This window comes from Pseudorca crassidens, chromosome 2 (genome assembly GCF_039906515.1).
Source record: "Pseudorca crassidens isolate mPseCra1 chromosome 2, mPseCra1.hap1, whole genome shotgun sequence".
NCBI classification, from domain to species: Eukaryota; Metazoa; Chordata; class Mammalia; order Artiodactyla; family Delphinidae; genus Pseudorca; species Pseudorca crassidens.
The window spans coordinates 6,027,524-6,040,574 of record NC_090297.1 but is presented as its reverse complement, the minus strand read 5'-3'; the positions used below and the strand labels follow the sequence as shown (position 1 = coordinate 6,040,574).

Below are 13,051 nucleotides of genomic sequence, written 5' to 3'. Positions count from 1 at the left end.
GGGGCAGGGTAGCCCACTGACTGCTTCCTAGCTTCTCCCAACCCTATCAGCCTGAGATGTGGGACAGCTCTGGATCCCAAAGGGAGTCAAAAACCTAAGGAACCTTGGGTATTCTTGCCCCAACAGAACAACAACAAAAGACTGGATCTTATCAAGCTTCTAGAACTCACTACCATTACACCAGGAGGACAGAACTGGTCACATTCAAAATGTGGGGAATTTCTGCAACCCAGGTTCTCCAACACATAAAGGTCATGGAGAAAAAAGGAGGAGGGGACTATTCCAGATTAAAAGAGACATAAGACACCTAACAGTCAAATGCAATGTGTGGGTCTTGTTTGGACCCCAATTTGAGCAAATCAACTGTCACGTCCTGTTACTGAGGCCCTGGGGGAAATTTGAACGTGGACTGGATATCAGATGATTGTGGTGGTTTGTACTGTGTCATCTTGGCTAAGCTGGAGCTAGATTACCCCAAATCCCTTTCTTGAAGTAGTTCTGGGTTAGAAGAGGCCAAGAGAGGAATTCTCACGAGACTTAGGAGGTGGAAGGAAGCAGGTGTTACTCTCCAAGGTTTCGATGAGGCAGGACAGACAGAGGCAGAGGGATCAGTGGATTCCAGCTTGTCCTCGTCCTCCTCTGTCCCCACCCAACACTTCTCCCCGACCATCAACTCTGCCAGCCAACAACGGCCCTGAGCCCAGCCCCAGATGCTTGGCTGTGGTCCACTTTGACCCAAGCAGTTACCATGAAGGGGTTTTGTTCATTGTGTTAGGTTGATAATGGTGTTGCACTTAGCTTAGCAAAAAGGAAAGTTTTTCATCTGTCCCAGGCACAGGCTGCAGTATTGACGGGTAAAGTTATGCCTTGTCTGGGGGATGATGAAGCAGCATTGAGAAACGGTGATGATTATTAAAGCTGGATGGCGAGCGTTGCTCTATGCACTCTGTGTATCTTGTATGTTTGAAAAGCCTCATGACAAAAAGCAGGGGGGGCTTGGGGAGTTAAGGAAATGGAAAAGACCCTGAAGACTCCCTGAAGATCCTCTCCTCAGATTACCAAAGTGTAAGATGGGGTGGTGGGCAGGGTGGGGGGAGAGCTGGAAAATTCTCTGATTCTTCTTGAGGATTAAAAAGGAGAAAAAAACTAAGGGTGGCAGGAATCAGATGAACACACTCACACCCGAGAAGAAGAAAGAAAACCAATGAAGTCTTACTATTACTTTAAACCGTAATACATTTTAACACATGAGAGCTGGTCTTGCTGTTCTTACAACAAGGCTAAAGAGATCTGGGACCTTGGAATTCTGAGATGTGTGTAAGCTGTTGAATCTTTTTTAAATGATGTTTGGAGGACAGGGTTTCAGACATAAGTATGTACTTTTTAAAAGGTACCTTCTAAATTGAATTTTTAGATATTTGAGACATAGAATTTTTTTTTAGGAAAAATGTAAAACTCCGTACTATCTCAGGCATTGTTTTGGTTAGGAGGGAAGATGACGGCACAGGACTGGAGCCAACCAAAACAGATGGGCGGAGGACGGCAAGGGGCCCGTGGGTTTTGTTCACGAAAGTTCTTCTCCAAGGCTAAACTTCTTGGAAAGGGGTTTATTTTGTTTCACTCTGACCCAGCTCCACTTCTGGGTCATCTTAGGATCTCAGCTGGTGGCCACAGCTTTTGAGGTTTTTGAGCCAAGCCCCTTCTTTAAAAAAAACCAGAGGGGTGGGTATTATTTAAGAGGATGCTATATGAACAATATTAAACAGAAGAAAAGATGTTGTCTTGGAAAAATAAACGATCAGTGTGTAAAATCAGTGAATCCGATAGAAACAAAGTCAAGAGGAAAAATACTGCACGATGTTTTTAAAGCGATAAAAGCCATTCCTAGTGCCTCAGCTCAGGATGCAAGAGCAGAGAGGGAGGAAGGGGGAAAGTTAGACAGGAGGGGGTGCCCAAGGCAAGAGGGAGGGAGCAGGAAGCGGACTCAGAGACAGAGACAGGGAGATATTCAAGATGCAAAACGTCAACCCCAGAGGAGGCGTCGCTCAGTCCTTGAGACGGACATGGGGCTCCTGTACCTCCTTGTCCCACGGTCAAGTGACAGTAAAATGGTTGAGGACCAAGGCACCAAGTCTTCGAGAAGGTTCGGTTCCTGGTGGTTTTCCCTGGGAAGCGGATCAGAATTCACCACGCCAGAATATGCCTCTTTGGCGTAAGGATTATTTTGAGTTGAAAGCAATTGAGAATCAGCAAATGCAGGAAGAGTTCTCTGCCCTCCCCGTAACTGCCTAAGAGCAGGGCACAAATTTCCAGTCGTGAAGGGGTGCTTCGTCCCCACCCCCACTCCCCAGGTCCCACCCTCCCACCCCACCCTGTACCAGAAGAGGAGAGAACTCATGACTGAGGCGAACAATGACACCAAGACAAGGTTGCATCAACGGACCTGACTGTACGAACCCTTATCTTCCATTACTTCCCCCATGTATTTTCTAGTTACGTCCCCATGATTTATCATCTCTTGAAGCCCAAACCCCCTTTCCTTTGTTAAAATGATATCTAAGCCCCCAAATCTACTGCTTCTTTCAGTTCCATGTTTTTCCTGTGAACTCCCATGTATGTAAATGTTTTTAAAAATTGCGTATTTTTCTCCTCTTAAACTGTCTTTTTTCGTTTAATTTGAAGGCCCTCTGGACAGAACCTAAGAGGGTGGAGGAAACAGTTTTCTTCCCCCAACATCTGCAAGCAAGGACTAACTAAAATTAAAACACAAAACGGAGCCTTCTGGTTAATTACCAGCCCCCATGAAAACAACTCATTTAAGGTAGTTACGACCGTGAGGCCACCGTGACCTGACAAAAGAATTTATTTCTAAAACAAATTACTGGCCCAGACCCTTCCCAGGTCCAAACAGAAAGCCCAGTATCAGGTTGACCTGTTCGGATTTTGACACAGCCAGCAATGGTAGTATTGGTTTTACCATTATTGTGTACCACATATATTTTTTTAAAAGAGCTTTATTAAGACATAAAATAGGGGCTTCCCTGGTGGCACAGTGGTTGAGAATCAGCCTGCTAATGCAGGGGACACGGGTTCGAGCCCTGGTGCAGGAAGATCCCACATGCCGCGGAGCAATAAAGCCTGTGCGCCACAACTACTGAGCCTGTGCTCTAGAGCTTGTGAGCCACAACAACTGAGCCCTCGTGCCACAACTACAGAAGCCCGCGTGCCTAGAGCCCGTGCTCCGCAACAAGAGAAGCCACCACAATGAGAAACCTGCGCACCGCAACAAAGCGCACCACAACAAAGAGTAGCCCCTGCTCGCCGCAACTAAAGAAAGCCCGCGCACAGCAACGAAGACCCAACACGGCCAAAAATAAGTAAACAAATAAATAAATTTATTTTTAAAAAGACATAAACTAAAAGACATAAACTGTACGTTAAAAAGTGTACCATTAGATAAGCTTTGACATATGCATACACCCATGAAAACATCATCCTAATTAAGATAGTGAAGAGTGCCATTACTCTCCAAAAGTTTCCTCACTCCCTTTTGATACCTTAGTATCTTTTTATATTAATTAATTAATTAATTTTTGGCTGTGTTGGGTCTCCATTGCTGCGCACGGGCTTTCTCCAGTTGTGGCAAGTGAGGGCTACTCTTCGTTGCGGTGCGCGGGCTTCTCACTGCGGTGGCTTCTCTTGTTGTGGAGCACAGGCTCTAGGAGCTTGGGCTTCAGTAGCTGTGGCTCAAGGGCTCAGTAGTTGTGGTGCAGGGGCTTAGTTGCTCCGCGGCAGGTGGGATCTTCCTGGACCAGGGCTCGAACCCGTGTCCCCTGCATTGGCAGGCTGATTCTCAACCACTGCGCCACCAGGGAAGTCCGATGCCTTAGTATTTTTAGGTATCAAAATAGAAGTATGTTTGTGGGTGTAACAACATTATTTTAAGCTTTTGTGAGCAATTTGCTTAGCTTTCTGGCTCTTCAATCCCTTTTTCCTCTGTACCCCTCCCAACGCTCACCCAATTCAGGCACCCGCACTCCAAGCTCTCCCAACCCTCAACACCACTTACCTCCTACGACTCCCCACCAAATCCTCTTGCCCCCAGCCTGAAACAAAGCCCCCCACTCAGGGGCAGTGGATAGGGTCTGCAAGCGCACAGGGCTCCGAGGGCTCCTAGGGAGGGGTCTGGAAGTGAAGGAGGCAGCAAAGCCAGGACAAGCCAGACTCCAAGAGGCGTAATATTTATGGAGGTTCAGTTTTATCTCCAGTTTCTCCATTTTATGAATTTGAAAACTTTTAAATAGAATTCTGATGCCATTAAAAATGGCATTTTGGGCTTCCCTGGTGGCTCAGTGATTAAGAATCCACCTGCCAATGCAGGGGACACGGGTTCTAGCCCTGGTGCATCACAACTACTGAGCCTGTGCTCTAGAGCCCGCGAGCCACAACTACTGAGCCCGCGTGCCACAGCTACTGAAGCCCATGCACCTAGAGCCCGTGCTCTGCAACAAGAGAAGCCACTGCAATGAGAAGCCCGTGCACCGCAATGAAGAGTAGCCCCCGCCCGCCGCAACTAGAGAAAGCCTATGTGCAGCAACAAAGACCCAACACAGCCAAAAATAAATTTTAAAAAAAATGGCGTTTTGATATTACTTGAAATAAACACTAAAATACCAGTATGGTCATTTTACTATGAAACTGGCAAAAGCACATCCTACTGGGACTGAGCCACCAGATGACCCAAATGAGGTAACTTTGACCTTTGAGGTGTTGGAGTTCTGAGGTGCTCATATAATCCGCTCAAAGAGCTGGGTGTTTATATTAGGGCTTTCTATGGTTGTCCTGGTCTTACTTCTATCTTATTTATTTATTGGGCTGCATTGGGTCTTGGTTGCAGCACACGGGATCTTCATTACAGCATGAGGGACTTTTCGTTGCAGCACACAGGCTCAGCAGCTGTGGCACGTAGGCTTCTCTCTAGTTGTGGCACCTGGGCTCTCTAGTTGTGATGAGAGAGCTTAGGAGTTGCAGCGTGGGGGCTTGGTTGCCCCACGGCATGTGGGATCTTAGTTCCCTGACCAGGGATCAAACCCGCATCCCCTGCATTGGAAGGCGGATTCGTAACCACTGGACCATCAGGGAAGTCCCTTTCTTCTATTTTAAAAACCCTTAAGATGTACCACTTCCCAAGGTAAGTGCAAAGTAAAACTAAATTTTCATCTGGGTCTTCCCTGGTGGCGCAGTGGTTGAGAGTCCGCCTGCCGATGCAGGGGACACGGGTTCGTGCCCCGGTCTGGGAAGATCCCACATGCCGCGGAGTGGCTGGGCCCGTGAGCCATGGCCGCTGAGCCTGTGCGTCCGGAGCCTGTGCTCCACAACGGGAGAGGCCACAACAGTGAGAGGCCCGTGTACCGCAAAAAAAAAAAAAAAAAAAAAGATTTTCATCTGAAGTATGTTATAGTTCCAGTAGTTCTGAGGGTTTTTTGGTTTTGTTTGTTTACCAATTAATTTTAATGGAACCAGACAATACTGGTTCAAGCTTCCTTTTGAAATGCTACACTTAAAGTTAAGTGGTACCTTTACACTTTCAAAGTATCTAATACTTCTTAGTGTTAACCCAGTTGTATTTTTGTGACATTCTTAATCAGCTTTAGGAAAGTTGAATTGACTAATACGGAGGTAATAAATATCTATACTTATTTAAATGACAAAACTATCTGAATAAAAAACAGTGGTGCTAATTCACATTTAAAAAGTGGACAAAACCTTAAAAGGATGTATTTATCTGTCTTTTCCCTTTCAGAGATACGATCTGATAATTGCATGGAATTACACCTGAGATAGCAGATGTCCCGTACGTATATTCTGCATGCTCCTCTGGAGAGAAGCTAAAATGCTTCATTCCTTTCAGACAACTGGTTCCTCAGTGACGCTGACAAACCGGATGGCCCAGAACTGCACACTCTGGAGCTGATTCCAAGGTGGCTGAGACCAGGATGGATGGATACAGATAAGGAGGTAGAGAGAGGAGTTGAGAGGTGGCTGAACCAGGGACACCTGTGCAAAGTAGACATGCATTCTGATGTGATGATAGATAATACGGTACTTCAAAGGTGCAACCAGGAAAACGGAAGCTAAAAAACTGTAAATGGCTCTTCCTGTTCTCCTTCACATGCCTCTCCCCCACCCTTCCCTTTTTCTTTCTCTTTCTCCCTTTCTCCTTCCCTTAGTTTCCTGTCCCTTCCTCAACAATTAAGTCCCTAAGTCACGAAGAGTGGCAGAGCAAGGGAGGTGTCTGTGAGGAGAGGTGACCCAGGGCGGGGACTCAGAGCCTAGGCCTCTGTGTATGTTATGAACACAGATGGCGGGTCAGAGCCCGTAGAGAAGGGAGTCCACATGGGGGAGGGGGTGGTGACGGAGACTGATTCTATACAGGGCATGGATCAAATAAGTAAGTGGGATTCAGGTTTCTCATGGTCAGAGAAAGGAGTTACGAATATGGAAATGGAGAAAACCAGAATGAGCCCTGTGGTGTTGGGCTGGAATTGAAGGTATTGATGTGAACTCAGGGATTTCAATAAAAATACACATAGAAACAAATGTGCATGTACTTACACATGCATATATTTTCTAGCTCTGTCTACCGAAAGGCTCTCAGTGCAGCAATAGCTCCATAGCAGTAAGCACACCTGGTGCCCAGATCTTGGTTTCTAAATACCATTCTCCACTAAAATATCCTTGGAGAAGTAGCTGATTCCAGGGCTAGGAGAAGGAATGTTGAAGTTGAACCTAGAACATCTATCTGGGTCAGAAAAAAATGTAAATGCTCAAAGGATGATTAGGAGGTGTCACGAGGACACAGAAGTCAGAGTGAAGGGGAACCAAATATAGGACAATTTGAGCATTAAAAAAGGACTGTAGGGCTTTCCTGGTGGTGCAGTGGTTAAGAGTCTGCCTGCCAATGCAGGGGACACGGGTTCGAGCCCTGGTCCGGGAAGATCCTACGCGCTGTGGAGCAACTAAGCCCGTGCATCACAACTACTGAGCCTGCACTCTAGAGCCCGTGAGCCACAACTACTGAATCCATGTGCTACAACTACTGAAGCCCACGCACCTAGAGCCCGTGCTCCACAACAAGAGAAGCCACCGCAATGAGAAGCCCGCTCACCACAACGAAGAGTAGCCCCTGCTCACCGCAACTAGAGAAAGCCCGCGCATAGCAACAAAGACCCAGCGCAGACAAAAATAAAATAAAAATAAATAAATTTATTGAAAAAAAGATTACAATCTATTGAATAAAACAGAAAATCATGAATCCATACCGAATTAAGGATTTGATGAGGAATGGGGTGGTTTTCAGTTCCTCCCTCAAAATACGTATTAATCACAGAGAGCAAAAGAGTGGCTTCACACTGAAGAAGCCTAGCAGATGCCACTTATCTAATGATGGGACAATTCAAAATCCTGCACCGCAAGTTATGATGCAGTGAAGAATACAACACCACCTCTGAGACGTTTCCGCTAGAGATGCACAATTTAAATCCAACCACGAGGAAACATCAGACAAATGAAAATTGAGGGACATTCTAAAAATGTCCCATTCTCTTCAAAACTACAAGGTCACAAAGGTCAAGGAAGGATTGAGGAAGGGGATATGACAACCCAGTCAGTGTGTGACCATGAACTGGATCCTTTCACCATAAAGGCCATTCTTGGGACAACTGGCAAAACTTGAGTGGAGTCTCAGGGTATGGTGGTGACAAGTCACAGCTAATATCGTGATGCTGGTGGTCACATGGCAGTTACGGAGGAGAATGTCCTTGTTTGTAGAAATACACAGGGATGCGTTTGGGTTTGATGGGTCATCAGGTTGGCAACTTACTCTTAAATGGCTCAGGAAAAAGTTTTTTTGTACTGTATTTGCAACTCCTCTGTAGGTTTGTGGTGGTTAGTAAAAATATAACAAAAATTTAAATAAATAAGGCATCATATTATTTTCTCTTCAATATATGTCTTAAAGGAGTTCATTCACCACCTTAAAGAAGTCAGTCTAGAAGCAAACAGACAGTAAGAGGGAACCCTTCCCTGGTCTGGATGAATCACTCCCACGTTTTGCCTTTCCCAACCAAAAGTCCAGGACAGAAGCTCTCCTTGGGAATTTTTTTTTTTCTTTGTGGTACGCAGGCCTCTCACTGCTGTGGCCTCTCCCATTGTGGAGCACAGGCTCCGGACGCACAGGCTCAGTGGCCATGGCTCACGGGCCCAGCCGCTCTGCGGCATTTGGGATCTTCCCGGACCAGGGCACGAACCCGTGTCCCCTGCATCGGCAGGCGGACTCTCATCCACTGCACCACCAGGGAAGCCCCTCCTTGGGAATTTTTGCATGACCCTCGACTTTGCCCATCACAGCATTTTTTATACTCTAATTGTAACTGCCCATTTCCTTATAAATTCAATGAGATTGGGGACATCGTCTGACTTGGTCACTGCTATTGCTCAGAGATTAGGACAATTCCAGGTTGTTTAGGAAAAACACACTGTTTTCCTCTACCCCATTTCTTCACTTCTGACACCAGATGTGTATGGGTTTTCCCACACCAGACAATTCTCCAACCCTGCTGCAGACTCCAACTGCGTGTCGTACAATTCAACTCGATTCTGACACCATCTGTCTGGAGGTAGCGTCAGATCCCACAGGGCAAGGGCTCAGTCCCATAAAAAGTCCCCCACTCCAGGTACCAACTGTACATACAGGTTGTCATCTGTGCTTCTGACCAACTGGCTATAAATCAGGATTCCTCCAACACCCTCCATGGGTTCGAGCAGCTGTTAGAACAAACCACAGAACTCAGGAAAACAGTTTACCGGTTTATACAAAAAAGGAAAACATATACAAATGAATATGTACACAGGGTCCCAAGGGTCCCAAGCCCAGTAGCCTTCGTCCCCATGGAACTGGGGTGTGTCTCCGTCCTGGTCTGTGGATGTACTCACCAACAGCAAGCTCACTGAACCCTGTACTTTGGGGACTTTTTATGGAGACGTCATCATGTAGACATGACCGATTATTAACTTTCTCTAGAGAATGGGGAGTAAGGCTGAAAGTTCCAAGTTTCTAATCATGGCTTTGTTTTCTGGTGACCAGGCCCTACCCAGGAGCCGTCCAGGGGTCACCTCATAAGAACAAAAGGCGCTCCTCTCACCCAGGAAAGTACAAGGCTTTTAGGAGCTCTGTGTCAGGAACCAGAATCAAAGACCAAGTAGAGGAACCTGGGGCAGAAACATACACACACACAGACACACACACACACACGCACACGCGCGTGCGCGCGGTTCATGGTAGTTCCTGAATAAGCATTTGCTGAATGAACAAAAGAATAGTTCACACTGACCCCAAAGAAGTCTTTCCTTGCAGTTATGGAATTCTTTAAATCCAATAATTGGAAGGTAAAGAACAAGAGACACAGCTGAATTAGGTCTGATGGAGCCCTTCACCCTCCATCGTGGAACCATCCTGAGGTTTCACAAAGACTCTTAAGTCTTTGCCGAGGAGGCACGGCAAGGCCAGGCATGAGTCACTGCTGTAGGTCACCACGACCTTGTTCTGCGAAGGGCTCGAAGTGGGGAAGCCTCAAAAGGAAGAAAATCAGAGAGCTGCCAAAGCTTCTGAGCAAGCGTTCTCGGATTACAGCCCAGTCACCAAGCTTCAGACTCTAGTGAACGAGGTTATCAAGGGATGCATAATCCTCCATCCCTTCTCAAACTGCAGAATAATGCCCGGCCTTCTGAAGCTCTCAGAAGAACTTCCTTTTGAGACAACTATTCTGCGTGACCCAAGGACAGTTCAGCCTAGCCTCCTAAAAGTCTACAAATTGCCCACGAAGCAAATCTCCCTGGATTTTCTCACTGCCAATCCAGGCAACCTCGAGGGCCCGTGGCAGAGCTGACTTCTGTTCAGCTTCTCCACTGGAAAGAGTTTGTGTAAAAAGAAAAGGAAACCAGTAGTCATTCCACAATAGGGGTAATTGTTCTGAGCTGCCACATTCCCTTAAATGTTTACCTTTTTGTTTCACAATCTCACAGGAAATGAGGGGGTCAAGGGTTTTTGATTCCCCTCTTCCCCTCTGCTCAAGACTTAAGGAGATCACTGTTTTTGCAGTTGCTCAAAAAGGAAATGGTAACAGGTAAGGAAATGAACACTTAGCCAGAGACCCCAGATGACAACTTTGGGTTTCAACCCAATTCCCCAGCAACTACATGAAGTGTTTCATAGGAATGACAGAGGGATGAACCTTGGTTGACCCTTTCCTGCTTTTGATGCGCTTCTGGGATGTTAGCAAGCGGGGCTGAACATTTTAACCATTTCTATTGATCCGCGTACGCCATCGCAGGATGAAAAGCTGGCCAGAGAGATTAGGTTCCTTCCTCACCAAATGCACATAGGGTGGTGATACAAAGCGGTGAAGAATTGGCAAGGGGGCCCGGGGGCTTCACAATACTCTCTTCCTCCGTTTCAGACTTATTCTTCAAGACCAGACCACTACCAGCTTTGGCTTCTAGGCGAAGTCAGTACTTGTGTGAAGGTCCATCGGTAGAATGGTCCAGCTGGGATGGAAATCAGACATGTGAATCCAGCTCTACCACAGAAAAGCAGAGGAAAACCTCCATGGACTAGAGTCTCTTAATGTGTAAGTTCAAGTCACAGAGTGGAATACCTTTTAGGGCACTTGTAGCTTTTTAATTGCCTTGAAAAATAGCACAAAATTATTTCAAAAAATTAGAAATTTGTAATTCAGTTTTAAACACGATTGTCATAACTGAACACAATTAGGGGTTTTCAATACTTCTACATATTTCTGTATTAAATAGTCTCTGAACTTATAAAGCTTGTGTTCAAATCTTGTCTCAGCCCCTAACTAGCTGGGTAACCCCCCGGGAAAAGTGCTTAAAATTTCTGTGCCTCAGTTTCCACATCTATAAAATGGGGGAAATGACAATTTGTATTTCATGGGGTTTTATGAGGATGAAAAGGGTTAAACATTAAAGGGTTGAAACAAATAACCTGGCACACATTAAACACTCAATAAATGCTCACACTCATCACTGTTGCGTTGCTACAGCACTTTAAGAAAGAATTTTGTGTTTGGGAAAGAACGTGAATGTTAACAAACAAAACAAAAAACGTAAAATGGGCAAATCTGCAGACAGACCAAAGATTTGCACTTTCAAATGAGTTTTTCTGAACACTGAAGTTCGACCTGCATTTTCAGATCACGAGGGGGAGTTCACTAGGGCTTTCCTAGTGGTACATACATTGTACTTTCAAGACCCTTTCCAATGTAAAGGATGCAAACTGAACTCATACTAGCTTAGGAAGACGAGGTCGAGGCAGGGCCAGGTAATTACACCGCAGAAGGCAGGGATAGAGTTTGCCTTAGGAGGTAGATGGGACCCATGTCTCTCCGTGTCCCCTGAATGTCCCCTTACTCTCACCTACTGGAGCATCAGTCAGACTGCCTGTCTTGGAAGCCCCTTAAAGCTTATCTGTCTGCAGACCCTCTCTCTCCAAGTAGCAGGAACCCTGGCTGCCAGCAGCTCCTGGTCCCACAACTTAATAATTCCAAGGGCATGGAGGAAAGTGGATTTTCTTTCTCAGATCCACCTAGCTTGAAAAGTCTTGAGGAAGAAGTATGATTGGTGGACTTTGGGTCACCTAAACCCTACGCCAAGACCTAGAACTGGCCTCTGGCAGAGAGGAGGGTGGCGAGAAGACGGAGACTGGTCAGAATGATGACAGAGAAGGAGGCGAACAAAAGCATCAGGTGTCCACCATGACCTCCGTGACTCTCGGAGGACACCAGGCCCACTTTTATAAGTGCTTTATGAGTCAGAGTGCCTATGAATTAAAAGGATTTTAAATAATAAGTTCATTTGTATCATTTTTTTAGATTCCACGAATAAGTGATATCCTGTGATATTTACCTTTCTCTGTCTGACTTACTTCACTTAGTATGATCATCTCTAGGTCCATTCATGTTGCTGCAAATGGCAATATTTCACTGTTTTTTATGGCTGAGTAGTATTCCACTGTATGTACCATACCTTCTTTATCTGTTCATCTGTCGATGGACACTTAGGTGGCTTCCACAGACACAGAAAACCATCATGATTACCAAAGGAGAAAGGGGAAGAGGGATAAATTAGGAATGTGGGATTAACAGATACACACTACTATATATAAAATAGGTAAGCAACAAGCAGTATACAGTAGTATAGCACAGGGAACTGTATTCAATATCTTGTAATAACCTATAATGGGAAAGAATCTGAAAAAAATAGAGACATATATGTATAACTGAATCACTTTGCTGTACATCTGAAACTAACACAATATTGTAAGTCAACCATACTTCAATTAAAATTTTTTAGAAGAAGGATTTTACAGCAGGAGACCATAGTCATCTCTATAGCATGTATTAGGCTGTCCTGGGAACAGACTTGTGCATGACCATCCATCGTTCATCATCCTCGAGGGGCCCCCTGGTCGTAAAGTTCTGTTTAGGCAACCACCATGGGGTGCTGCCCGCCTACCGGACCCCAGGCAGGCACTGGGCATAAAGGATAAGGCAAGTGGTGCACTCCCAGGACAACAGAGAAGAAGGGACAATTGTCCCGGTCCTCAGGGAGCCCCTTCATTACCGAGCTGGGAACTGAAGAAAACAAGCCTTTCAGATCCACTTCAAACCCTTGGATTTCAGTGGACTTTACGTTTGTAAAATTTCCACTATGTAACGCAGTTGTAAATTTGGGTTAAATGTGTTTTTTTGGTCTAGCTCTGTCCTCTGATTTCCTCACACTTTCAAGTTCGTTTTTAGTCCCTCAGGTCTGTCTGGAAGTTCTAAGAAAGACCTTTTTTATATATTTTGCTCAACGTTGCAAAGGAACGGTTTGTTTTGATTCGTCATGTACTGACAAAGGCCCACCTCCAGGTCTCTGGAGAACTGTATGAGGCATTTTCCAGAGTTATTTCCAGAATAAACAAGGCTGGAAA

General features: G+C 45.6%; 1 long non-coding RNA gene across 1 annotated transcript; it reads right to left on the bottom strand.

Annotated features, from left to right (window-relative positions):
* Nucleotides 1–8,395: 8,395 nt before the first annotated feature.
* Nucleotides 8,396–12,258, bottom strand: LOC137209912 (uncharacterized). The gene is made up of 3 exons (XR_010936180.1): nucleotides 12,103–12,258; nucleotides 10,431–10,605; nucleotides 8,396–9,630 (listed from the first exon to the last, which is right to left on the bottom strand). It is a non-coding gene; the product is annotated as an uncharacterized lncRNA (long non-coding RNA).
* Nucleotides 12,259–13,051: the final 793 nt, after the last annotated feature.